Source organism: Pseudophryne corroboree, unplaced genomic scaffold (genome assembly GCF_028390025.1).
Source record: "Pseudophryne corroboree isolate aPseCor3 unplaced genomic scaffold, aPseCor3.hap2 scaffold_192, whole genome shotgun sequence".
Lineage (NCBI taxonomy): Eukaryota > Metazoa > Chordata > Amphibia > Anura > Myobatrachidae > Pseudophryne > Pseudophryne corroboree.
In genome coordinates this window covers 1009371-1036467 of record NW_026968559.1, presented here as the reverse complement: position 1 = coordinate 1036467, position 27097 = coordinate 1009371, and the positions used below count along the sequence as shown (strand labels likewise).

Sequence of the window (27097 nt, the reverse complement as noted above, 5' to 3'; positions counted from 1 at the left end):
TACCATTTTAATTTGTTTTAATAGTATATTGACAGTATTGTTTTCTTTCAAAAATCCACTTCATTTTCTTTACCCTATTATTAAAATGGTAATTGACAAAAACAAACTACATTGTCACCAGAAGAGCAATACAAAATGTACAAGTGATATATTAAAATCATCTTTCCAGCTTGAATTTCAATGATGCATTGGGGCAACGATTTTGTGAGAAACATCTTCACCCTTAAATAAAGATTTTCTTAATTCCTTACCTGTGTGCTAATTAGATATCACCTTGTTTTCATATTAAACAGACTTCCACATGAGAAAGCAGCAAGGATGCAGTGGCGTTAATGTTTCCTGGTGTCAACCTGTATTATTTCAGTAGACATTGAAATGAGGATGCATCTTGCTGCCTTTCCAATGAAGCAAGTTTAATTTAGTAATAGGTGAAAAACCATCCTTACAAAGGTGTTAATCAGAGACTTGGCTTTGTGGACACTTTTCAGAGAACAAATTTGTTAGCATAAAAATAAAGCCAGAAAATGAAGAGCTATTTAATCACTCAATTGGATTTTTCTGCCAGCATATTTTTTTTCTCTGCAACCCACTGCTAAATTGTGCTTCCTAGCTGTTTTTATAAAATCACTGAATCAAATCTAACTCTGATTACATCAGAGAAGGCCAGGTACCCTACACCATAACAGGGGGTTTGAAATTTTGACTTGTCTACTTAAAGATCACCAAAATCTGATAACAAGGTCAATTAGGTCCCTGGGTGGGATTGAACCACCAACCTTATGGTTAATAGCCGTACATACTAACTGATTGCGCCACAGAGACACTTTGCAAAAGTCTATACTGACAAAGGCTAATAAGCATTCATCTAAAACGTTTCCTAGAAAAACTTTAAAAAGTCAATAATCTGGAGAGTTTTTGTAAGATGTTTCTTCCATCAACCAACGAAGAAACACATTGGTACTTTCCCATGATGAGTGAGTGCTTCAGGATCTCTTGCACTTACATGTGCAGCAGAGTACTACAATGGAAGCATGCTGGGCCCATAACCCAGAGGTAGGCAGATTGAAACTATCCTCTGCTATATGCATTTTTTTTTGTTAATTAAAGTAATCCAAAACTGGGATTGATATTTTGTCTCTTTTATTTTTACTTAAAGTACAATAACTTTTACCATTTTAATTTGTTTTAATAGTATATTGACAGTATTGTTTTCTTTCAAAAATCCACTTCATTTTCTTTACCCTATTATTAAAATGGTAATTGACAAAAACAAACTACATTGTCACCAGAAGAGCAATACAAAATGTACAAGTGATATATTAAAATCATCTTTCCAGCTTGAATTTCAATGATGCATTGGGGCAACGATTTTGTGAGAAACATCTTCACCCTTAAATAAAGATTTTCTTAATTCCTTACCTGTGTGCTAATTAGATATCACCTTGTTTTCACATTAAACAGACTTCCACATGAGAAAGCAGCAAGGGTGCAGTGGCATTAATGTTTCCTGGTGTCAACCTGTATTATTTCTGTAGACATTGAAATGAGGATACATCTTGCTGCCTTTCCAATGAAGCAAGTTTAATTTAGTAATAGGTGAAAAACCATCCCTACAAAGGTGTTAATCAGAGACTTGGCTTTGTGGACACTTTTCAGAGAACAAATTTGTTAGCATAAAAATAAAGCCAGAAAATGAAGAGCTGTTTAATCACGCAATTTGGTTTTTTTGCCAGCATATTTCTTTTTCTCTGCAACCCACTGCTAAATTGTGCTTCCTAGATGTTTTTATAAAATCACTGAATCAAATCTAACTCTGATTACATCAGAGAAGGCCAGGTACCCTACACCATAACAGGGGGTATGAAATTTGACTTGTCTACTTAAAGATCACCAAAATCTGATAACAAGGTCAATTACGTCCCTGGGTGGGATTGAACCACCAACCTTTTGGTTAATAGCCGTACACACTAACTGATTGCGCCACAGAGACACTTTGCTAAAAGTACATACTGACAAATGCTAATAAGCATTCATCTAAAACGTTTCCTAGAAAAACTTAAAAAAGTCAATAATCTGGAGAGTTTTTGTAAGATGTTTCTTCTATCAACCAACGAAGAAACACATTGGTACTTTCCCATGATGAGTGAGTGCTTCAGGATCTCTTGCACTTACATGTGCAGCAGAGTACAGCAATGGAAGCATGCTGGGCCCATAACCCAGAGGTAGGCAGATTGAAACTATCCTCTGCTATATGCATTTTTTTGTTTGTTAATTAAAGTAATCCAAAACTGGGATTGATATTTTGGCTCTTTTATTTTTACTTAAAGTACAATAACTTTTACCATTTTAATTTGTTTTAATAGTATATTGACAGTATTGTTTTCTTTCAAAAATCCACTTAATTTTCTTTACCCTATTATTAAAATGGTAATTGACAAAAACAAACTACATTGTCACCAGAAGAGCAATACAAAATGTACAAGTGATATATTAAAATCATCTTTCCAGCTTGAATTTCAATGATGCATTGGGGCAACGATTTTGTGAGAAACACCTTCACCCTTAAATAAAGATTTTCTTAATTCCTTACCTGTGTGCTAATTAGATATCACCTTGTTTTCACATTAAACAGACTTCCACATGAGAAAGCAGCAAGGATGCAGTGGCGTTAATGTTTCCTGGTGTCAACCTGTATTATTTCAGTAAACATTGAAATGAGGATGCATCTTGCTGCCTTTCCAATGAAGCAAGTTTAATTTAGTAATAGGTGAAAAACCATCCTTACAAAGGTGTTAATCAGAGACTAGGCTTTGTGGACACTTTTCAGAGAACAAATTTGTTAGCATAAAAATAAAGCCAGAAAATAAAGAGCTGTTTAATCACTCAATTGGATTTTTCTGACAGCATATTTTTTTTCTCTGCAACCCACTGCTAAATTGTGCTTCCTAGCTGTTTTTATAAAATCACTGAATCAAATCTAACTCTGATTACATCAGAGAAGGCCAGGTACCCTACACCATAACAGGGGGTTTGAAATTTTGACTTGTCTACTTAAAGATCACCAAAATCTGATAACAAGGTCAATTAGGTCCCTGGGTGGGATTGAACCACCAACCTTTTGGTTAATAGCCATACATACTAACTGATTGCGCCACAGAGACACTTTGCAAAAGTCCATACTGACAAAGGCTAATAAGCATTCATCTAAAACGTTTCCTAGAAAAACTTTAAAAAGTCAATAATCTGGAGAGTTTTTGTAAGATGTTTCTTCCATCAACCAACGAAGAAACACATTGGTACTTTCCCATGATGAGTGAGTGCTTCAGGATCTCTTGAACTTACATGTGCAGCAGAGTACTGCAATGGAAGCATGCTGGACCCATAACCCAGAGGTAAGCAGATTGAAACTATCTTCTGCTATATGCATTTTTTTTTTGTTAATTAAAGTAATCCAAAACTGGGATTGATATTTTGTCTCTTTTATTTTTACTTAAAGTACAATAACTTTTACCATTTTAATTTGTTTTAATAGTATATTGACAGTATTGTTTTCTTTCAAAAATCCACTTCATTTTCTTTACCCTATTATTAAAATGGTAATTGACAAAAACAAACTACATTGTCACCAGAAGAGCAATACAAAATGTACAAGTGATATATTAAAATCATCTTTCCAGCTTGAATTTCAATGATGCATTGGGGCAACGATTTTGTGAGAAACATCTTCACCCTTAAATAAAGATTTTCTTAATTCCTTACCTGTGTGCTAATTAGATATCACCTTGTTTTCATATTAAACAGACTTCCACATGAGAAAGCAGCAAGGATGCAGTGGCGTTAATGTTTCCTGGTGTCAACCTGTATTATTTCAGTAGACATTAAAATGAGGATGCATCTTGCTGCCTTTCCAATGAAGCAAGTTTAATTTAGTAATAGGTGAAAAACCATCCTTACAAAGGTGTTAATCAGAGACTTGGCTTTGTGGACACTTTTCAGAGAACAAATTTGTTAGCATAAAAATAAAGCCAGAAAATAAAGAGCTGTTTAATCACTCAATTGGATTTTTCTGCCAGCATATTTTTTTTCTCTGCAACCCACTGCTAAATTGTGCTTCCTAGATGTTTTTATAAAATCACTGAATCAAATCTAACTCTGTTTACATCAGAGAAGGCCAAGTACCCTACACCATAACAGGGGGTTTGAAATTTTGACTTGTCTACTTAAAGATCACCAAAATCTGATAACAAGGTCAATTAGGTCCCTGGGTGGGATTGAACCACCAACCTTTTGGTTAATAGCCGTACATACTAACTGATTGCGCCACAGAGACACTTTGCAAAAGTCCATACTGACAAAGGCTAATAAGCATTCATCTAAAACGTTTCCTAGCAAAACTTTAAAAAGTCAATAATCTGGAGAATTTTTGTAAGATGTTTCTTCCATCAACCAACGAAGAAACACATTGGTACTTTCCCGTGATGAGTGAGTGCTTCAGGATCTCTTGCACTTACATGTGCAGCAGAGTACAGCAATGGAAGCATGCTGGACCCATAACCCAGAGGTAGGCAGATTGAAACTATCCTCTGCTGTATGCTTTTTTTTTTTGTTAATTAAAGTAATCCAAAACTGGGATTGATATTTTGGCTCTTTTATTTTTACTTAAAGTACAATAACTTTTACCATTTTAATTTGTTTTAATAGTATATTGACAGTATTGTTGTCTTTCAAAAATCCACTTAATTTTCTTTACCCTATTATTAAATGGTAATTGACAAAAACAAACTACATTGTCACCAGAAGAGCAATACAAAATGTACAAGTGATATATTAAAATCATCTTTCCAGCTTGAATTTCAATGATGCATTGGGGCAACGATTTTGTGAGAAACATCTTCACCCTTAAATAAAGATTTTCTTAATTCCTTACCTGTGTGCTAATTAGATATCACCTTGTTTTCACATTAAACAGACTTCCACATGAGAAAGCAGCAAGGATGCAGTGGCGTTAATGTTTCCTGGTGTCAACTTGTATTATTTCAGTAGACATTGAAATGAGGATGCATCTTGCTGCCTTTCCAATGAAGCAAGTTTAATTTAGTAATAGGTGAAAAACCATCCTTACAAAGGTGTTAATCAGAGACTTGGCTTTGTGGACACTTTTCAGAGAACAAATTTGTTAGCATAAAAATAAAGCCAGAAAATGAAGAGCTGTTTAATCACTCAATTGGATTTTTCTGCCAGCATATTTTTTTTCTCTGCAACCCACTGCTAAATTGTGCTTCCTAGCTGTTTTTTATAAAATCACTGAATCAAATCTAACTCTGATTACATCAGAGAAGGCCATGTACCCTACACCATAAGAGGAGGTTTGAAATTTTGACTTGTCTACTTAAATATCACCAAAATCTGATCACAAGGTTAATTACGTCCCTGGGTGGGATTGAACCACCAACCTTTTGGTTAATAGCCAAACACACTAACCGATTGCGCCACAGAGACACTTTGCAAAAAGTACATACTGACAAAGGCTAATAAGCATACATCTAGAACGTTTCCTAGAAAAACATTAAAAAATCAATAATCTGGAGAGTTTTTGTAAGATGTTTCTTCCATCAACCAACGAATAAACACATTGGTACTTTCCCTTGATGAGTGAGTGCTTCAGGATCTCTTGCACTTACATGGGCAGCAGAGTACTGCAATGGAAGCATGCTGGACCCATAACCCAGAGGTAGGCAGATTGAAACTATCCTTTGCTATATGCATTTTTTTTGTTAATTTAAGTAATCAAAACTGGGATTGATATTTTTGCTCTTTTATTTTTACTTAAAGTACAATAACTTTTACCATTTTAATTTGTTTTAATAGTATATTGACAGTATAGTTTTCTTTCAAAAATCCACTTAATTTTCTTTACCCTGTTATTAAAATGGTAATTGACAAAAAAACTACATTGTCACCAGAAGAGCAATACAAAATGTACAAGTGATATATTAAAATCATCTTTCCAGCTTGAATTTCAATGATGCATTGGGGCAACGATTTTGTGAGAAACATCTTCACCCTTAAATAAAGATTTTCTAAATTCCTTACCTGTGTGCTATTTAGATATCACCTTGTTTTCACATTAAACAGACTTCCACATGAGAAAGCAGCAAGGATGCAGTGGCGTTAATGTTTCCTGGTGTCAACTTGTATTATTTCAGTAGACATTGAAATGAGGATGCATCTTGCTGCCTTTCCAATGAAGCAAGTTTAATTTAGTAATAGGTGAAAAACCATCCTTACAAAGGTGTTAATCAGAGACTTGGCTTTGTGGACACTTTTCAGAGAACAAATTTGTTAGCATAAAAATAAAGCCAGAAAATGAAGAGCTGTTTAATCACTCAATTGGATTTTTCTGCCAGCATATTTTTTTTCTCTGCAACCCACTGCTAAATTGTGCTTCCTAGCTGTTTTTTATAAAATCACTGAATCAAATCTAACTCTGATTACATCAGAGAAGGCCATGTACCCTACACCATAAGAGGAGGTTTGAAATTTTGACTTGTCTACTTAAATATCACCAAAATCTGATCACAAGGTTAATTACGTCCCTGGGTGGGATTGAACCACCAACCTTTTGGTTAATAGCCAAACACACTAACCGATTGCGCCACAGAGACACTTTGCAAAAAGTACATACTGACAAAGGCTAATAAGCATACATCTAGAACGTTTCCTAGAAAAACATTAAAAAATCAATAATCTGGAGAGTTTTTGTAAGATGTTTCTTCCATCAACCAACGAATAAACACATTGGTACTTTCCCATGATGAGTGAGTGCTTCAGGATCTCTTGCACTTACATGGGCAGCAGAGTACTGCAATGGAAGCATGCTGGACCCATAACCCAGAGGTAGGCAGATTGAAACTATCCTTTGCTATATGCATTTTTTTTGTTAATTTAAGTAATCAAAACTGGGATTGATATTTTTGCTCTTTTATTTTTACTTAAAGTACAATAACTTTTACCATTTTAATTTGTTTTAATAGTATATTGACAGTATAGTTTTCTTTCAAAAATCCACTTAATTTTCTTTACCCTGTTATTAAAATGGTAATTGACAAAAAAACTACATTGTCACCAGAAGAGCAATACAAAATGTACAAGTGATATATTAAAATCATCTTTCCAGCTTGAATTTCAATGATGCATTGGGGCAACGATTTTGTGAGAAACATCTTCACCCTTAAATAAAGATTTTCTTAATTCCTTACCTGTGTGCTAATTAGATATCACCTTGTTTTCATATTAAACAGACTTCCACATGAGAAAGCAGCAAGGATGCAGTGGCGTTAATGTTTCCTGGTGTCAACCTGTATTATTTCAGTAGACATTGAAATGAGGATGCATCTTGCTGCCTTTCCAATGAAGCAAGTTTAATTTAGTAATAGGTGAAAAACCATCCTTACAAAGGTGTTAATCAGAGACTTGGCTTTGTGGACACTTTTCAGAGAACAAATTTGTTAGCATAAAAATAAAGCCAGAAAATGAAGAGCTGTTTAATCACTCGATTGGATTTTTCTGCCAGCATATTTTTTTTCTCTGCAACCCACTGCTAAATTGTGCTTCCTAGCTGTTTTTATGAAATCACTGAATCAAATCTAACTCTGATTACATCAGAGAAGGCCAGGTACCCTACACCATAACAGGGAGTTTGAAATTTTGACTTGTCTACTTAAAGATCACCAAAATCTGATAACAAGGTCAATTAGGTCCCTGGGTGGGATTGAACCACCAACCTTATGGTTAATAGCCGTACAAACTAACTGATTGCGCCACAGAGACACTTTGCAAAAGTCCATACTGACAAAGGCTAATAAGCATTCATCTAAAACGTTTCCTAGAAAAACTTTAAAAAGTCAATAATCTGGAGAGTTTTTGTAAGATGTTTCTTCCATCAACCAACGAAGAAACACATTGGTACTTTCCCATGATGAGTGAGTGCTTCAGGATCTCTTGCACTTACATGTGCAGCAGAGTACTGCAATGGAAGCATGCTGGGCCCATAACCCAGAGGTAGGCAGATTGAAACTATCCTCTGCTATATGCATTTTTTTTGTTAATTAAAGTAATCCAAAACTGGGATTGATATTTTGTCTCTTTTATTTTTACTTAAAGTACAATAACTTTTACCATTTTAATTTGTTTTAATAGTATATTGACAGTATTGTTTTCTTTCAAAAATCCACTTCATTTTCTTTACCCTATTATTAAAATGGTAATTGACAAAAACAAACTACATTGTCACCAGAAGAGCAATACAAAATGTACAAGTGATATATTAAAATCATCTTTCCAGCTTGAATTTAAATGATGCATTGGGGCAACGATTTTGTGAGAAACATCTTCACCCTTAAATAAAGATTTTCTTAATTCCTTACCTGTGTGCTAATTAGATATCACCTTGTTTTCATATTAAACAGACTTCCACATGAGAAAGCAGCAAGGATGCAGTGGCGTTAATGTTTCCTGGTGTCAACTTGTATTATTTCAGTAGACATTGAAATGAGGATGCATCTTGCTGCCTTTCCAATGAAGCAAGTTTAATTTAGTAATAGGTGAAAAACCATCCTTACAAAGGTGTTAATCAGAGACTTGGCTTTGTGGACACTTTTCAGAGAACAAATTTGTTAGCATAAAAATAAAGCCAGAAAATGAAGAGCTGTTTAATCACGCAATTTGGTTTTTTTGCCAGCATATTTCTTTTTTTCTGCAACCCACTGCTAAATTGTGCTTCCTAGATGTTTTTATAAAATCACTGAATCAAATCTAACTCTGATTACATCAGAGAAGGCCAGGTACCCTACACCATAACAGGGGGTATGAAATTTGACTTGTCTACTTAAAGATCACCAAAATCTGATAACAAGGTCAATTACGTCCCTGGGTGGGATTGAACCACCAACCTTTTGGTTAATAGCCGTACACACTAACTGATTGCGCCACAGAGACACTTTGCTAAAAGTACATACTGACAAATGCTAATAAGCATTCATCTAAAACGTTTCCTAGAAAAACTTAAAAAAGTCAATAATCTGGAGAGTTTTTGTAAGATGTTTCTTCTATCAACCAACGAAGAAACACATTGGTACTTTCCCATGATGAGTGAGTGCTTCAGGATCTCTTGCACTTACATGTGCAGCAGAGTACAGCAATGGAAGCATGCTGGGCCCATAACCCAGAGGTAGGCAGATTGAAACTATCCTCTGCTATATGCATTTTTTTGTTTGTTAATTAAAGTAATCCAAAACTGGGATTGATATTTTGGCTCTTTTATTTTTACTTAAAGTACAATAACTTTTACCATTTTAATTTGTTTTAATAGTATATTGACAGTATTGTTTTCTTTCAAAAATCCACTTAATTTTCTTTACCCTATTATTAAAATGGTAATTGACAAAAACAAACTACATTGTCACCAGAAGAGCAATACAAAATGTACAAGTGATATATTAAAATCATCTTTCCAGCTTGAATTTCAATGATGCATTGGGGCAACGATTTTGTGAGAAACACCTTCACCCTTAAATAAAGATTTTCTTAATTCCTTACCTGTGTGCTAATTAGATATCACCTTGTTTTCACATTAAACAGACTTCCACATGAGAAAGCAGCAAGGATGCAGTGGCGTTAATGTTTCCTGGTGTCAACCTGTATTATTTCAGTAGACATTGAAATGAGGATGCATCTTGCTGCCTTTCCAATGAAGCAAGTTTAATTTAGTAATAGGTGAAAAACCATCCTTACAAAGGTGTTAATCAGAGACTTGGCTTTGTGGACACTTTTCAGAGAACAAATTTGTTAGCATAAAAATAAAGCCAGAAAATAAAGAGCTGTTTAATCACTCAATTGGATTTTTCTGCCAGCATATTTTTTTTCTCTGCAACCCACTGCTAAATTGTGCTTCCTAGCTGTTTTTTATAAAATCACTGAATCAAATCTAACTCTGATTACATCAGAGAAGGCCATGTACCCTACACCATAAGAGGAGGTTTGAAATTTTGACTTGTCTACTTAAATATCACCAAAATCTGATCACAAGGTTAATTACATCCCTGGGTGGGATTGAACCACCAACCTTTTGGTTAATAGCCAAACACACTAACCGATTGCGCCACAGAGACACTTTGCAAAAGTACATCCTGACAAAGGCTAATAAGCATACATCTAGAACGTTTCCTAGAAAAACATTAAAAAATCAATAATCTGGAGAGTTTTTGTAAGATGTTTCTTCCATCAACCAACGAAGAAACACATTGGTACTTTCCCATGATGAGTGCGTGCTTCAGGATCTCTTGAACTTACATGTGCAGCAGAGTACTGCAATGGAAGCATGCTGGGCCCATAACCCAGAGGTAAGCAGATTGAAACTATCCTCTGCTATATGCATTTTTTTTTGTTAATTAAAGTAATCCAAAACTGGGATTGATATTTTGTCTCTTTTATTTTTACTTAAAGTACAATAACTTTTACCATTTTAATTTGTTTTAATAGTATATTGACAGTATTGTTTTCTTTCAAAAATCCACTTCATTTTCTTTACCCTATTATTAAAATGGTAATTGACAAAAACAAACTACATTGTCACCAGAAGAGCAATACAAAATGTACAAGTGATATATTAAAATCATCTTTCCAGCTTGAATTTCAATGATGCATTGGGTCAACAATTTTGTGAGAAACATCTTCACCCTTAAATAAAGATTTTCTTAATTCCTTACCTGTGTGCTAATTATATATCACCTTGTTTTCACATTAAACAGACTTCCACATGAGAAAGCAGCAAGGATGCAGTGGCGTTAATGTTTCCTGGTGTCAACTTGTATTATTTCAGTAGACATTGAAATGAGGATGCATCTTGCTGCCTTTCCAATGAAGCAAGTTTAATTTAGTAATAGGTGAAAAACCATCCTTACAAAGGTGTTAATCAGAGACTTGGCTTTGTGGACACTTTTCAGAGAACAAATTTGTTAGCATAAAAATAAAGCCAGAAAATGAAGAGCTGTTTAATCACTCGATTGGATTTTTCTGCCAGCATATTTTTTTTCTCTGCAACCCACTGCTAAATTGTGCTTCCTAGCTGTTTTTATGAAATCACTGAATCAAATCTAACTCTGATTACATCAGAGAAGGCCAGGTACCCTACACCATAACAGGGAGTTTGAAATTTTGACTTGTCTACTTAAAGATCACCAAAATCTGATAACAAGGTCAATTAGGTCCCTGGGTGGGATTGAACCACCAACCTTATGGTTAATAGCCGTACAAACTAACTGATTGCGCCACAGAGACACTTTGCAAAAGTCCATACTGACAAAGGCTAATAAGCATTCATCTAAAACGTTTCCTAGAAAAACTTTAAAAAGTCAATAATCTGGAGAGTTTTTGTAAGATGTTTCTTCCATCAACCAACGAAGAAACACATTGGTACTTTCCCATGATGAGTGAGTGCTTCAGGATCTCTTGCACTTACATGTGCAGCAGAGTACTGCAATGGAAGCATGCTGGGCCCATAACCCAGAGGTAGGCAGATTGAAACTATCCTCTGCTATATGCATTTTTTTTGTTAATTAAAGTAATCCAAAACTGGGATTGATATTTTGTCTCTTTTATTTTTACTTAAAGTACAATAACTTTTACCATTTTAATTTGTTTTAATAGTATATTGACAGTATTGTTTTCTTTCAAAAATCCACTTCATTTTCTTTACCCTATTATTAAAATGGTAATTGACAAAAACAAACTACATTGTCACCAGAAGAGCAATACAAAATGTACAAGTGATATATTAAAATCATCTTTCCAGCTTGAATTTCAATGATGCATTGGGGCAACGATTTTGTGAGAAACATCTTCACCCTTAAATAAAGATTTTCTTAATTCCTTACCTGTGTGCTAATTAGATATCACCTTGTTTTCATATTAAACAGACTTCCACATGAGAAAGCAGCAAGGATGCAGTGGCGTTAATGTTTCCTGGTGTCAACTTGTATTATTTCAGTAGACATTGAAATGAGGATGCATCTTGCTGCCTTTCCAATGAAGCAAGTTTAATTTAGTAATAGGTGAAAAACCATCCTTACAAAGGTGTTAATCAGAGACTTGGCTTTGTGGACACTTTTCAGAGAACAAATTTGTTAGCATAAAAATAAAGCCAGAAAATGAAGAGCTGTTTAATCACGCAATTTGGTTTTTTTGCCAGCATATTTCTTTTTCTCTGCAACCCACTGCTAAATTGTGCTTCCTAGATGTTTTTATAAAATCACTGAATCAAATCTAACTCTGATTACATCAGAGAAGGCCAGGTACCCTACACCATAACAGGGGGTATGAAATTTGACTTGTCTACTTAAAGATCACCAAAATCTGATAACAAGGTCAATTACGTCCCTGGGTGGGATTGATCCACCAACCTTTTGGTTAATAGCCGTACACATTAACTGATTGCGCCACAGAGACACTTTGCTAAAAGTACATACTGACAAATGCTAATAAGCATTCATCTAAAACGTTTCCTAGAAAAACTTAAAAAAGTCAATAATCTGGAGTTTTTGTAAGATGTTTCTTCTATCAACCAACGAAGAAACACATTGGTACTTTCCCATGATGAGTGAGTGCTTCAGGATCTCTTGCACTTACATGTGCAGCAGAGTACAGCAATGGAAGCATGCTGGGCCCATAACCCAGAGGTAGGCAGATTGAAACTATCCTCTGCTATATGCATTTTTTTGTTTGTTAATTAAAGTAATCCAAAACTGGGATTGATATTTTGGCTCTTTTATTTTTACTTAAAGTACAATAACTTTTACCATTTTAATTTGTTTTAATAGTATATTGACAGTATTGTTTTCTTTCAAAAATCCACTTAATTTTCTTTACCCTATTATTAAAATGGTAATTGACAAAAACAAACTACATTGTCACCAGAAGAGCAATACAAAATGTACAAGTGATATATTAAAATCATCTTTCCAGCTTGAATTTCAATGATGCATTGGGGCAACGATTTTGTGAGAAACACCTTCACCCTTAAATAAAGATTTTCTTAATTCCTTACCTGTGTGCTAATTAGATATCACCTTGTTTTCACATTAAACAGACTTCCACATGAGAAAGCAGCAAGGATGCAGTGGCGTTAATGTTTCCTGGTGTCAACCTGTATTATTTCAGTAGACATTGAAATGAGGATGCATCTTGCTGCCTTTCCAATGAAGCAAGTTTAATTTAGTAATAGGTGAAAAACCATCCTTACAAAGGTGTTAATCAGAGACTTGGCTTTGTGGACACTTTTCAGAGAACAAATTTGTTAGCATAAAAATAAAGCCAGAAAATAAAGAGCTGTTTAATCACTCAATTGGATTTTTCTGCCAGCATATTTTTTTTCTCTGCAACCCACTGCTAAATTGTGCTTCCTAGCTGTTTTTATAAAATCACTGAATCAAATCTAACTCTGATTACATCAGAGAAGGCCAGGTACCCTACACCATAACAGGGGGTTTGAAATTTTGACTTGTCTACTTAAAGATCACCAAAATCTGATAACAAGGTCAATTAGGTCCCTGGGTGGGATTGAACCACCAACCTTTTGGTTAATAGCCGTACATACTAACTGATTGCGCCACAGAGACACTTTGCAAAAGTCCATACTGACAAAGGCTAATAAGCATTCATCTAAAACGTTTCCTAGAAAAACTTTAAAAAGTCAATAATCTGGAGAGTTTTTGTAAGATGTTTCTTCCATCAACCAACGAAGAAACACATTGGTACTTTCCCATGATGAGTGAGTGCTTCAGGATCTCTTGAACTTACATGTGCAGCAGAGTACTGCAATGGAAGCATGCTGGGCCCATAACCCAGAGGTAAGCAGATTGAAACTATCCTCTGCTATATGCATTTTTTTTTGTTAATTAAAGTAATCCAAAACTGGGATTGATATTTTGTCTCTTTTATTTTTACTTAAAGTACAATAACTTTTACCATTTTAATTTGTTTTAATAGTATATTGACAGTATTGTTTTCTTTCAAAAATCCACTTAATTTTCTTTACCCTATTATTAAAATGGTAATTGACAAAAACAAACTACATTGTCACCAGAAGAGCAATACAAAATGTACAAGTGATATATTAAAATCATCTTTCCAGCTTGAATTTCAATGATGCATTGGGTCAACAATTTTGTGAGAAACATCTTCACCCTTAAATAAAGATTTTCTTAATTCCTTACCTGTGTGCTAATTATATATCACCTTGTTTTCACATTAAACAGACTTCCACATGAGAAAGCAGCAAGGATGCAGTGGCGTTAATGTTTCCTGGTGTCAACTTGTATTATTTCAGTAGACATTGAAATGAGGATGCATCTTGCTGCCTTTCCAATGAAGCAAGTTTAATTTAGTAATAGGTGAAAAACCATCCTTACAAAGGTGTTAATCAGAGACTTGGCTTTGTGGACACTTTTCAGAGAACAAATTTGTTAGCATAAAAATAAAGCCAGAAAATGATGAGCTGTTTAATCACTCGATTGGATTTTTCTGCCAGCATATTTTTTTTCTCTGCAACCCACTGCTAAATTGTGCTTTCTAGCTGTTTTTTATAAAATCACTGAATCAAATCTAACTCTGATTACATCAGAGAAGGCCATGTACCCTACACCATAAGAGGAGGTTTGAAATTTTGACTTGTCTACTTAAATATCACCAAAATCTGATCACAAGGTTAATTACATCCCTGGGTGGGATTGAACCACCAACCTTTTGGTTAATAGCCAAACACACTAACCGATTGCGCCACAGAGACACTTTGCAAAAAGTCCATCCTGACAAAGGCTAATAAGCATACATCTAGAACGTTTCCTAGAAAAACATTAAAAAATCAATAATCTGGAGAGTTTTTGTAAGATGTTTCTTCCATCAACCAACGAATAAACACATTGGTACTTTCCCATGATGAGTGAGTGCTTCAGGATCTCTTGCACTTACATGGGCAGCAGAGTACTGCAATGGAAGCATGCTGGACCCATAACCCAGAGGTAGGCAGATTGAAACTATCCTTTGCTATATGCATTTTTTTTGTTAATTTAAGTAATCAAAACTGGGATTGATATTTTTGCTCTTTTATTTTTACTTAAAGTACAATAACTTTTACCATTTTAATTTGTTTTAATAGTATATTGACAGTATAGTTTTCTTTCAAAAATCCACTTAATTTTCTTTACCCTGTTATTAAAATGGTAATTGACAAAAAAACTACATTGTCACCAGAAGAGCAATACAAAATGTACAAGTGATATATTAAAATCATCTTTCCAGCTTGAATTTCAATGATGCATTGGGGCAACAATTTTGTGAGAAACATCTTCACCCTTAAATAAAGATTTTCGTAATTCCTTACCTGTGTGCTAATTAGATATCACCTTGTTTTCACATTAAACAGACTTCCACACGAGAAAGCAGCAAGGATGCAGTGGCGTTAATGTTTCCTGGTGTCAACCTGTATTATTTCAGTAGACATTGAAATGAGGATGCATCTTGCTGCCTTTCCAATGAAGCAAGTTTAATTTAGTAATAGGTGAAAAACCATCCTTACAAAGGTGTTAATCAGAGACTTGGCTTTGTGGACACTTTTCAGAGAACAAATTTGTTAGCATAAAAATAAAGCCAGAAAATGAAGAGCTGTTTAATCACTCAATTGGATTTTTCTGCCAGCATATTTTTTTTCTCTGCAACCCACTGTAAAATTGTGCTTCCTAGCTGTTTTTTATAAAATCACTGAATCAAATCTAACTCTGATTACATCAGAGAAGGCCAGGTACCCTACACCATAACAGGGGGTATGAAATTTGACTTGTCTACTTAAAGATCACCAAAATCTGATAACAAGGTCAATTACGTCCCTGGGTGGGATTGAACCACCAACCTTTTGGTTAATAGCCGTACACACTAACTGATTGCGCCACAGAGACACTTTGCTAAAAGTACATACTGACAAATGCTAATAAGCATTCATCTAAAACGTTTCCTAGAAAAACTTAAAAAAGTCAATAATCTGGAGAGTTTTTGTAAGATGTTTCTTCTATCAACCAACGAAGAAACACATTGGTACTTTCCCATGATGAGTGAGTGCTTCAGGATCTCTTGCACTTACATGTGCAGCAGAGTACAGCAATGGAAGCATGCTGGGCCCATAACCCAGAGGTAGGCAGATTGAAACTATCCTCTGCTATATGCATTTTTTTGTTTGTTAATTAAAGTAATCCAAAACTGGGATTGATATTTTGGCTCTTTTATTTTTACTTAAAGTACAATAACTTTTACCATTTTAATTTGTTTTAATAGTATATTGACAGTATTGTTTTCTTTCAAAAATCCACTTAATTTTCTTTACCCTATTATTAAAATGGTAATTGACAAAAACAAACTACATTGTCACCAGAAGAGCAATACAAAATGTACAAGTGATATATTAAAATCATCTTTCCAGCTTGAATTTCAATGATGCATTGGGGCAACGATTTTGTGAGAAACACCTTCACCCTTAAATAAAGATTTTCTTAATTCCTTACCTGTGTGCTAATTAGATATCACCTTGTTTTCACATTAAACAGACTTCCACATGAGAAAGCAGCAAGGATGCAGTGGCGTTAATGTTTCCTGGTGTCAACCTGTATTATTTCAGTAAACATTGAAATGAGGATGCATCTTGCTGCCTTTCCAATGAAGCAAGTTTAATTTAGTAATAGGTGAAAAACCATCCTTACAAAGGTGTTAATCAGAGACTTGGCTTTGTGGACACTTTTCAGAGAACAAATTTGTTAGCATAAAAATAAAGCCAGAAAATAAAGAGCTGTTTAATCACTCAATTGGATTTTTCTGCCAGCATATTTTTTTTCTCTGCAACCCACTGCTAAATTGTGCTTCCTAGCTGTTTTTATAAAATCACTGAATCAAATCTAACTCTGATTACATCAGAGAAGGCCAGGTACCCTACACCATAACAGGGGGTTTGAAATTTTGACTTGTCTACTTAAAGATCACCAAAATCTGATAACAAGGTCAATTAGGTCCCTGGGTGGGATTGAACCACCAACCTTTTGGTTAATAGCCGTACATACTAACTGATTGCGCCACAGAGACACTTTGCAAAAGTCCATACTGACAAAGGCTAATAAGCATTCATCTAAAACGTTTCCTAGAAAAACTTTAAAAAGTCAATAATCTGGAGAGTTTTTGTAAGATGTTTCTTCCATCAACCAACGAAGAAACACATTGGTACTTTCCCATGATGAGTGAGTGCTTCAGGATCTCTTGAACTTACATGTGCAGCAGAGTACTGCAATGGAAGCATGCTGGGCCCATAACCCAGAGGTAAGCAGATTGAAACTATCCTCTGCTATATGCATTTTTTTTTTGTTAATTTAAGTAATCCAAAACTGGGATTGATATTTTGTCTCTTTTATTTTTACTTAAAGTACAATAACTTTTACCATTTTAATTTGTTTTAATAGTATATTGACAGTATTGTTTTCTTTCAAAAATCCACTTCATTTTCTTTACCCTATTATTAAAATGGTAATTGACAAAAACAAACTACATTGTCACCAGAAGAGCAATACAAAATGTACAAGTGATATATTAAAATCATCTTTCCATCTTGAATTTCAATGATGCATTGGGGCAACGATTTTGTGAGAAACACCTTCACCCTTAAATAAAGATTTTCTTAATTCCTTACCTGTGTGCTAATTAGATATCACCTTGTTTTCACATTAAACAGACTTCCACATGAGAAAGCAGCAAGGATGCAGTGGCGTTAATGTTTCCTGGTGTCAACCTGTATTATTTCAGTAAACATTGAAATGAGGATGCATCTTGCTGCCTTTCCAATGAAGCAAGTTTAATTTAGTAATAGGTGAAAAACCATCCTTACAAAGGTGTTAATCAGAGACTTGGCTTTGTGGACACTTTTCAGAGAACAAATTTGTTAGCATAAAAATAAAGCCAGAAAATAAAGAGCTGTTTAATCACTCAATTGGATTTTTCTGCCAGCATATTTTTTTTCTCTGCAACCCACTGCTAAATTGTGCTTCCTAGCTGTTTTTATAAAATCACTGAATCAAATCTAACTCTGATTACATCAGAGAAGGCCAGGTACCCTACACCATAACAGGGGGTTTGAAATTTTGACTTGTCTACTTAAAGATCACCAAAATCTGATAACAAGGTCAATTAGGTCCCTGGGTGGGATTGAACCACCAACCTCTTGGTTAATAGCCGTACATACTAACTGATTGCGCCACAGAGACACTTTGCAAAAGTCCATACTGACAAAGGCTAATAAGCATTCATCTAAAACGTTTCCTAGAAAAACTTTAAAAAGTCAATAATCTGGAGAGTTTTTGTAAGATGTTTCTTCCATCAACCAACGAAGAAACACATTGGTACTTTCCCATGATGAGTGAGTGCTTCAGGATCTCTTGAACTTACATGTGCAGCAGAGTACTGCAATGGAAGCATGCTGGGCCCATAACCCAGAGGTAAGCAGATTGAAACTATCCTCTGCTATATGCATTTTTTTTTTGTTAATTAAAGTAATCCAAAACTGGGATTGATATTTTGTCTCTTTTATTTTTACTTAAAGTACAATAACTTTTACCATTTTAATTTGTTTTAATAGTATATTGACAGTATTGTTTTCTTTCAAAAATCCACTTCATTTTCTTTACCCTATTATTAAAATGGTAATTGACAAAAACAAACTACATTGTCACCAGAAGAGCAATACAAAATGTACAAGTGATATATTAAAATCATCTTTCCAGCTTGAATTTCAATGATGCATTGGGGCAACGATTTTGTGAGAAACACCTTCACCCTTAAATAAAGATTTTCTTAATTCCTTACCTGTGTGCTAATTAGATATCACCTTGTTTTCATATTAAACAGACTTCCACATGAGAAAGCAGCAAGGATGCAGTGGCGTTAATGTTTCCTGGTGTCAACCTGTATTATTTCAGTAGACATTGAAATGAGGATGCATCTTGCTGCCTTTCCAATGAAGCAAGTTTAATTTAGTAATAGGTGAAAAACCATCCTTACAAAGGTGTTAATCAGAGACTTGGCTTTGTGGACACTTTTCAGAGAACAAATTTGTTAGCATAAAAATAAAGCCAGAAAATGAAGAGCTATTTAATCACTCAATTGGATTTTTCTGCCAGCATATTTTTTTTCTCTGCAACCCACTGCTAAATTGTGCTTCCTAGCTGTTTTTATAAAATCACTGAATCAAATCTAACTCTGATTACATCAGAGAAGGCCAGGTACCCTACACCATAACAGGGGGTATGAAATTTAACTTGTCTACTTAAAGATCACCAAAATCTGATAACAAGGTCAATTACGTCCCTGGGTGGGATTGAACCACCAACCTTTTGGTTAATAGCCGTACACACTAACTGATTGCGCCACAGAGACACTTTGCTAAAAGTACATACTGACAAATGCTAATAAGCATTCATCTAAAACGTTTCCTAGAAAAACTTAAAAAAGTCAATAATCTGGAGAGTTTTTGTAAGATGTTTCTTCTATCAACCAACGAAGAAACACATTGGTACTTTCCCATGATGAGTGAGTGCTTCAGGATCTCTTGCACTTACATGTGCAGCAGAGTACAGCAATGGAAGCATGCTGGGCCCATAACCCAGAGGTAGGCAGATTGAAACTATCCTCTGCTATATGCATTTTTTTGTTTGTTAATTAAAGTAATCCAAAACTGGGATTGATATTTTGGCTCTTTTATTTTTACTTAAAGTACAATAACTTTTACCATTTTAATTTGTTTTAATAGTATATTGACAGTATTGTTTTCTTTCAAAAATCCACTTAATTTTCTTTACCCTATTATTAAAATGGTAATTGACAAAAACAAACTACATTGTCACCAGAAGAGCAATACAAAATGTACAAGTGATATATTAAAATCATCTTTCCAGCTTGAATTTCAATGATGCATTGGGGCAACGATTTTGTGAGAAACACCTTCACCCTTAAATAAAGATTTTCTTAATTCCTTACCTGTGTGCTAATTAGATATCACCTTGTTTTCACATTAAACAGACTTCCACATGAGAAAGCAGCAAGGATGCAGTGGCGTTAATGTTTCCTGGTGTCAACCTGTATTATTTCAGTAAACATTGAAATGAGGATGCATCTTGCTGCCTTTCCAATGAAGCAAGTTTAATTTAGTAATAGGTGAAAAACCATCCTTACAAAGGTGTTAATCAGAGACTTGGCTTTGTGGACACTTTTCAGAGAACAAATTTGTTAGCATAAAAATAAAGCCAGAAAATAAAGAGCTGTTTAATCACTCAATTGGATTTTTCTGCCAGCATATTTTTTTTCTCTGCAACCCACTGCTAAATTGTGCTTCCTAGCTGTTTTTATAAAATCACTGAATCAAATCTAACTCTGATTACATCAGAGAAGGCCAGGTACCCTACACCATAACAGGGGGTTTGAAATTTTGACTTGTCTACTTAAAGATCACCAAAATCTGATAACAAGGTCAATTAGGTCCCTGGGTGGGATTGAACCACCAACCTTTTGGTTAATAGCCGTACATACTAACTGATTGCGCCACAGAGACACTTTGCAAAAGTCCATACTGACAAAGGCTAATAAGCATTCATCTAAAACGTTTCCTAGAAAAACTTTAAAAAGTCAATAATCTGGAGAGTTTTTGTAAGATGTTTCTTCCATCAACCAACGAAGAAACACATTGGTACTTTCCCATGATGAGTGAGTGCTTCAGGATCTCTTGAACTTACATGTGCAGCAGAGTACTGCAATGGAAGCATGCTGGGCCCATAACCCAGAGGTAAGCAGATTGAAACTATCCTCTGCTATATGCATTTTTTTTTTGTTAATTAAAGTAATCCAAAACTGGGATTGATATTTTGTCTCTTTTATTTTTACTTAAAGTACAATAACTTTTACCATTTTAATTTGTTTTAATAGTATATTGACAGTATTGTTTTCTTTCAAAAATCCACTTCATTTTCTTTACCCTATTATTAAAATGGTAATTGACAAAAACAAACTACATTGTCACCAGAAGAGCAATACAAAATGTACAAGTGATATATTAAAATCATCTTTCCAGCTTGAATTTCAATGATGCATTGGGGCAACGATTTTGTGAGAAACATCTTCACCCTTAAATAAAGATTTTCTTAATTCCTTACCTGTGTGCTAATTAGATATCACCTTGTTTTCATATTAAACAGACTTCCACATGAGAAAGCAGCAAGGATGCAGTGGCGTTAATGTTTCCTGGTGTCAACCTGTATTATTTCAGTAGACATTGAAATGAGGATGCATCTTGCTGCCTTTCCAATGAAGCAAGTTTAATTTAGTAATAGGTGAAAAACCATCCTTACAAAGGTGTTAATCAGAGACTTGGCTTTGTGGACACTTTTCAGAGAACAAATTTGTTAGCATAAAAATAAAGCCAGAAAATAAAGAGCTGTTTAATCACTCAATTGGATTTTTCTGCCAGCATATTTTTTTTCTCTGCAACCCACTGCTAAATTGTGCTTCCTAGATGTTTTTATAAAATCACTGAATCAAATCTAACTCTGTTTACATCAGAGAAGGCCAAGTACCCTACACCATAACAGGGGGTTTGAAATTTTGACTTGTCTACTTAAAGATCACCAAAATCTGATAACAAGGTCAATTAGGTCCCTGGGTGGGATTGAACCACCAACCTTTTGGTTAATAGCCGTACATACTAACTGATTGCGCCACAGAGACACTTTGCAAAAGTCCATACTGACAAAGGCTAATAAGCATTCATCTAAAACGTTTCCTAGCAAAACTTTAAAAAGTCAATAATCTGGAGAATTTTTGTAAGATGTTTCTTCCATCAACCAACGAAGAAACACATTGGTACTTTCCCGTGATGAGTGAGTGCTTCAGGATCTCTTGCACTTACATGTGCAGCAGAGTACAGCAATGGAAGCATGCTGGACCCATAACCCAGAGGTAGGCAGATTGAAACTATCCTCTGCTGTATGCTTTTTTTTTTTGTTAATTAAAGTAATCCAAAACTGGGATTGATATTTTGGCTCTTTTATTTTTACTTAAAGTACAATAACTTTTACCATTTTAATTTGTTTTAATAGTATATTGACAGTATTGTTGTCTTTCAAAAATCCACTTAATTTTCTTTACCCTATTATTAAATGGTAATTGACAAAAACAAACTACATTGTCACCAGAAGAGCAATACAAAATGTACAAGTGATATATTAAAATCATCTTTCCAGCTTGAATTTCAATGATGCATTGGGGCAACGATTTTGTGAGAAACATCTTCACCCTTAAATAAAGATTTTCTTAATTCCTTACCTGTGTGCTAATTAGATATCACCTTGTTTTCACATTAAACAGACTTCCACATGAGAAAGCAGCAAGGATGCAGTGGCGTTAATGTTTCCTGGTGTCAACTTGTATTATTTCAGTAGACATTGAAATGAGGATGCATCTTGCTGCCTTTCCAATGAAGCAAGTTTAATTTAGTAATAGGTGAAAAACCATCCTTACAAAGGTGTTAATCAGAGACTTGGCTTTGTGGACACTTTTCAGAGAACAAATTTGTTAGCATAAAAATAAAGCCAGAAAATGAAGAGCTGTTTAATCACTCAATTGGATTTTTCTGCCAGCATATTTTTTTTCTCTGCAACCCACTGCTAAATTGTGCTTCCTAGCTGTTTTTTATAAAATCACTGAATCAAATCTAACTCTGATTACATCAGAGAAGGCCATGTACCCTACACCATAAGAGGAGGTTTGAAATTTTGACTTGTCTACTTAAATATCACCAAAATCTGATCACAAGGTTAATTACGTCCCTGGGTGGGATTGAACCACCAACCTTTTGGTTAATAGCCAAACACACTAACCGATTGCGCCACAGAGACACTTTGCAAAAAGTACATACTGACAAAGGCTAATAAGCATACATCTAGAACGTTTCCTAGAAAAACATTAAAAAATCAATAATCTGGAGAGTTTTTGTAAGATGTTTCTTCCATCAACCAACGAATAAACACATTGGTACTTTCCCATGATGAGTGAGTGCTTCAGGATCTCTTGCACTTACATGGGCAGCAGAGTACTGCAATGGAAGCATGCTGGACCCATAACCCAGAGGTAGGCAGATTGAAACTATCCTCTGCTGTATGCTTTTTTTTTTTGTTAATTAAAGTAATCCAAAACTGGGATTGATATTTTGGCTCTTTTATTTTTACTTAAAGTACAATAACTTTTACCATTTTAATTTGTTTTAATAGTATATTGACAGTATTGTTGTCTTTCAAAAATCCACTTAATTTTCTTTACCCTATTATTAAATGGTAATTGACAAAAACAAACTACATTGTCACCAGAAGAGCAATACAAAATGTACAAGTGATATATTAAAATCATCTTTCCAGCTTGAATTTCAATGATGCATTGGGGCAACGATTTTGTGAGAAACATCTTCACCCTTAAATAAAGATTTTCTTAATTCCTTACCTGTGTGCTAATTAGATATCACCTTGTTTTCACATTAAACAGACTTCCACATGAGAAAGCAGCAAGGATGCAGTGGCGTTAATGTTTCCTGGTGTCAACTTGTATTATTTCAGTAGACATTGAAATGAGGATGCATCTTGCTGCCTTTCCAATGAAGCAAGTTTAATTTAGTAATAGGTGAAAAACCATCCTTACAAAGGTGTTAATCAGAGACTTGGCTTTGTGGACACTTTTCAGAGAACAAATTTGTTAGCATAAAAATAAAGCCAGAAAATGAAGAGCTGTTTAATCACTCAATTGGATTTTTCTGCCAGCATATTTTTTTTCTCTGCAACCCACTGCTAAATTGTGCTTCCTAGCTGTTTTTTATAAAATCACTGAATCAAATCTAACTCTGATTACATCAGAGAAGGCCATGTACCCTACACCATAAGAGGAGGTTTGAAATTTTGACTTGTCTACTTAAATATCACCAAAATCTGATCACAAGGTTAATTACGTCCCTGGGTGGGATTGAACCACCAACCTTTTGGTTAATAGCCAAACACACTAACCGATTGCGCCACAGAGACACTTTGCAAAAAGTACATACTGACAAAGGCTAATAAGCATACATCTAGAACGTTTCCTAGAAAAACATTAAAAAATCAATAATCTGGAGAGTTTTTGTAAGATGTTTCTTCCATCAACCAACGAATAAACACATTGGTACTTTCCCATGATGAGTGAGTGCTTCAGGATCTCTTGCACTTACATGGGCAGCAGAGTACTGCAATGGAAGCATGCTGGACCCATAACCCAGAGGTAGGCAGATTGAAACTATCCTTTGCTATATGCATTTTTTTTGTTAATTTAAGTAATCAAAACTGGGATTGATATTTTTGCTCTTTTATTTTTACTTAAAGTACAATAACTTTTACCATTTTAATTTGTTTTAATAGTATATTGACAGTATAGTTTTCTTTCAAAAATCCACTTAATTTTCTTTACCCTGTTATTAAAATGGTAATTGACAAAAAAACGACATTGTCACCAGAAGAGCAATACAAAATGTACAAGTGATATATTAAAATCATCTTTCCAGCTTGAATTTCAATGATGCATTGGGGCAACGATTTTGTGAGAAACATCTTCACCCTTAAATAAAGATTTTCTTAATTCCTTACCTGTGTGCTAATTAGATATCACCTTGTTTTCATATTAAACAGACTTCCACATGAGAAAGCAGCAAGGATGCAGTGGCGTTAATGTTTCCTGGTGTCAACCTGTATTATTTCAGTAGACATTGAAATGAGGATGCATCTTGCTGCCTTTCCAATGAAGCAAGTTTAATTTAGTAATAGGTGAAAAACCATCCTTACAAAGGTGTTAATCAGAGACTTGGCTTTGTGGACACTTTTCAGAGAACAAATTTGTTAGCATAAAAATAAAGCCAGAAAATGAAGAGCTGTTTAATCACTCGATTGGATTTTTCTGCCAGCATATTTTTTTTCTCTGCAACCCACTGCTAAATTGTGCTTCCTAGCTGTTTTTATGAAATCACTGAATCAAATCTAACTCTGATTACATCAGAGAAGGCCAGGTACCCTACACCATAACAGGGAGTTTGAAATTTTGACTTGTCTACTTAAAGATCACCAAAATCTGATAACAAGGTCAATTAGGTCCCTGGGTGGGATTGAACCACCAATCTTATGGTTAATAGCCGTACATACTAACTGATTGCGCCACAGAGACACTTTGCAAAAGTCCATACTGACAAAGGCTAATAAGCATTCATCTAAAACGTTTCCTAGAAAAACTTTAAAAAGTCAATAATCTGGAGAGTTTTTGTAAGATGTTTCTTCCATCAACCAACGAAGAAACACATTGGTACTTTCCCATGATGAGTGAGTGCTTCAGGATCTCTTGCACTTACATGTGCAGCAGAGTACTGCAATGGAAGCATGCTGGGCCCATAACCCAGAGGTAGGCAGATTGAAACTATCCTCTGCTATATGCATTTTTTTTGTTAATTAAAGTAATCCAAAACTGGGATTGATATTTTGTCTCTTTTATTTTTACTTAAAGTACAATAACTTTTACCATTTTAATTTGTTTTAATAGTATATTGACAGTATTGTTTTCTTTCAAAAATCCACTTCATTTTCTTTACCCTATTATTAAAATGGTAATTGACAAAAACAAACTACATTGTCACCAGAAGAGCAATACAAAATGTACAAGTGATATATTAAAATCATCTTTCCAGCTTGAATTTCAATGATGCATTGGGGCAACGATTTTGTGAGAAACATCTTCACCCTTAAATAAAGATTTTCTTAATTCCTTACCTGTGTGCTAATTAGATATCACCTTGTTTTCATATTAAACAGACTTCCACATGAGAAAGCAGCAAGGATGCAGTGGCGTTAATGTTTCCTGGTGTCAACTTGTATTATTTCAGTAGACATTGAAATGAGGATGCATCTTGCTGCCTTTCCAATGAAGCAAGTTTAATTTAGTAATAGGTGAAAAACCATCCTTACAAAGGTGTTAATCAGAGACTTGGCTTTGTGGACACTTTTCAGAGAACAAATTTGTTAGCATAAAAATAAAGCCAGAAAATGAAGAGCTGTTTAATCACGCAATTTGGTTTTTTTGCCAGCATATTTCTTTTTCTCTGCAACCCACTGCTAAATTGTGCTTCCTAGATGTTTTTATAAAATCACTGAATCAAATCTAACTCTGATTACATCAGAGAAGGCCAGGTACCCTACACCATAACAGGGGGTATGAAATTTGACTTGTCTACTTAAAGATCACCAAAATCTGATAACAAGGTCAATTACGTCCCTGGGTGGGATTGAACCACCAACCTTTTGGTTAATAGCCGTACACACTAACTGATTGCGCCACAGAGACACTTTGCTAAAAGTACATACTGACAAATGCTAATAAGCATTCATCTAAAACGTTTCCTAGAAAAACTTAAAAAAGTCAATAATCTGGAGAGTTTTTGTAAGATGTTTCTTCTATCAACCAATGAAGAAACACATTGGTACTTTCCCATGATGAGTGAGTGCTTCAGGATCTCTTGCACTTACATGTGCAGCAGAGTACAGCAATGGAAGCATGCTGGGCCCATAACCCAGAGGTAGGCAGATTGAAACTATCCTCTGCTATATGCATTTTTTTGTTTGTTAATTAAAGTAATCCAAAACTGGGATTGATATTTTGGCTCTTTTATTTTTACTTAAAGTACAATAACTTTTACCATTTTAATTTGTTTTAATAGTATATTGACAGTATTGTTTTCTTTCAAAAATCCACTTAATTTTCTTTACCCTATTATTAAAATGGTAATTGACAAAAACAAACTACATTGTCACCAGAAGAGCAATACAAAATGTACAAGTGATATATTAAAATCATCTTTCCAGCTTGAATTTCAATGATGCATTGGGGCAACGATTTTGTGAGAAACACCTTCACC

The 27097-nt window shown here is 34.6% G+C and overlaps 6 non-coding genes across 6 annotated transcripts; all 6 read right to left on the bottom strand.

The window, feature by feature from the left end:
* Positions 1-5425: 5425 nt before the first annotated feature.
* On the bottom strand, positions 5426-5499 carry TRNAN-AUU (transfer RNA asparagine (anticodon AUU)). The gene has a single exon. It is a non-coding gene; the product is annotated as a tRNA-Asn (tRNA).
* A 1092-nt stretch (positions 5500-6591) lies between these two features.
* Positions 6592-6665, bottom strand: TRNAN-AUU (transfer RNA asparagine (anticodon AUU)). The gene has a single exon. It is a non-coding gene; the product is annotated as a tRNA-Asn (tRNA).
* A 3430-nt stretch (positions 6666-10095) lies between these two features.
* Positions 10096-10169, bottom strand: TRNAN-AUU (transfer RNA asparagine (anticodon AUU)). Its single transcript has one exon. It is a non-coding gene; the product is annotated as a tRNA-Asn (tRNA).
* A 4599-nt stretch (positions 10170-14768) lies between these two features.
* Positions 14769-14842, bottom strand: TRNAN-AUU (transfer RNA asparagine (anticodon AUU)). The gene has a single exon. It is a non-coding gene; the product is annotated as a tRNA-Asn (tRNA).
* An 8108-nt stretch (positions 14843-22950) lies between these two features.
* Positions 22951-23024, bottom strand: TRNAN-AUU (transfer RNA asparagine (anticodon AUU)). Its single transcript has one exon. It is a non-coding gene; the product is annotated as a tRNA-Asn (tRNA).
* A 1096-nt stretch (positions 23025-24120) lies between these two features.
* Positions 24121-24194, bottom strand: TRNAN-AUU (transfer RNA asparagine (anticodon AUU)). The gene has a single exon. It is a non-coding gene; the product is annotated as a tRNA-Asn (tRNA).
* Between the last annotated feature and the right edge of the window lie 2903 nt (positions 24195-27097).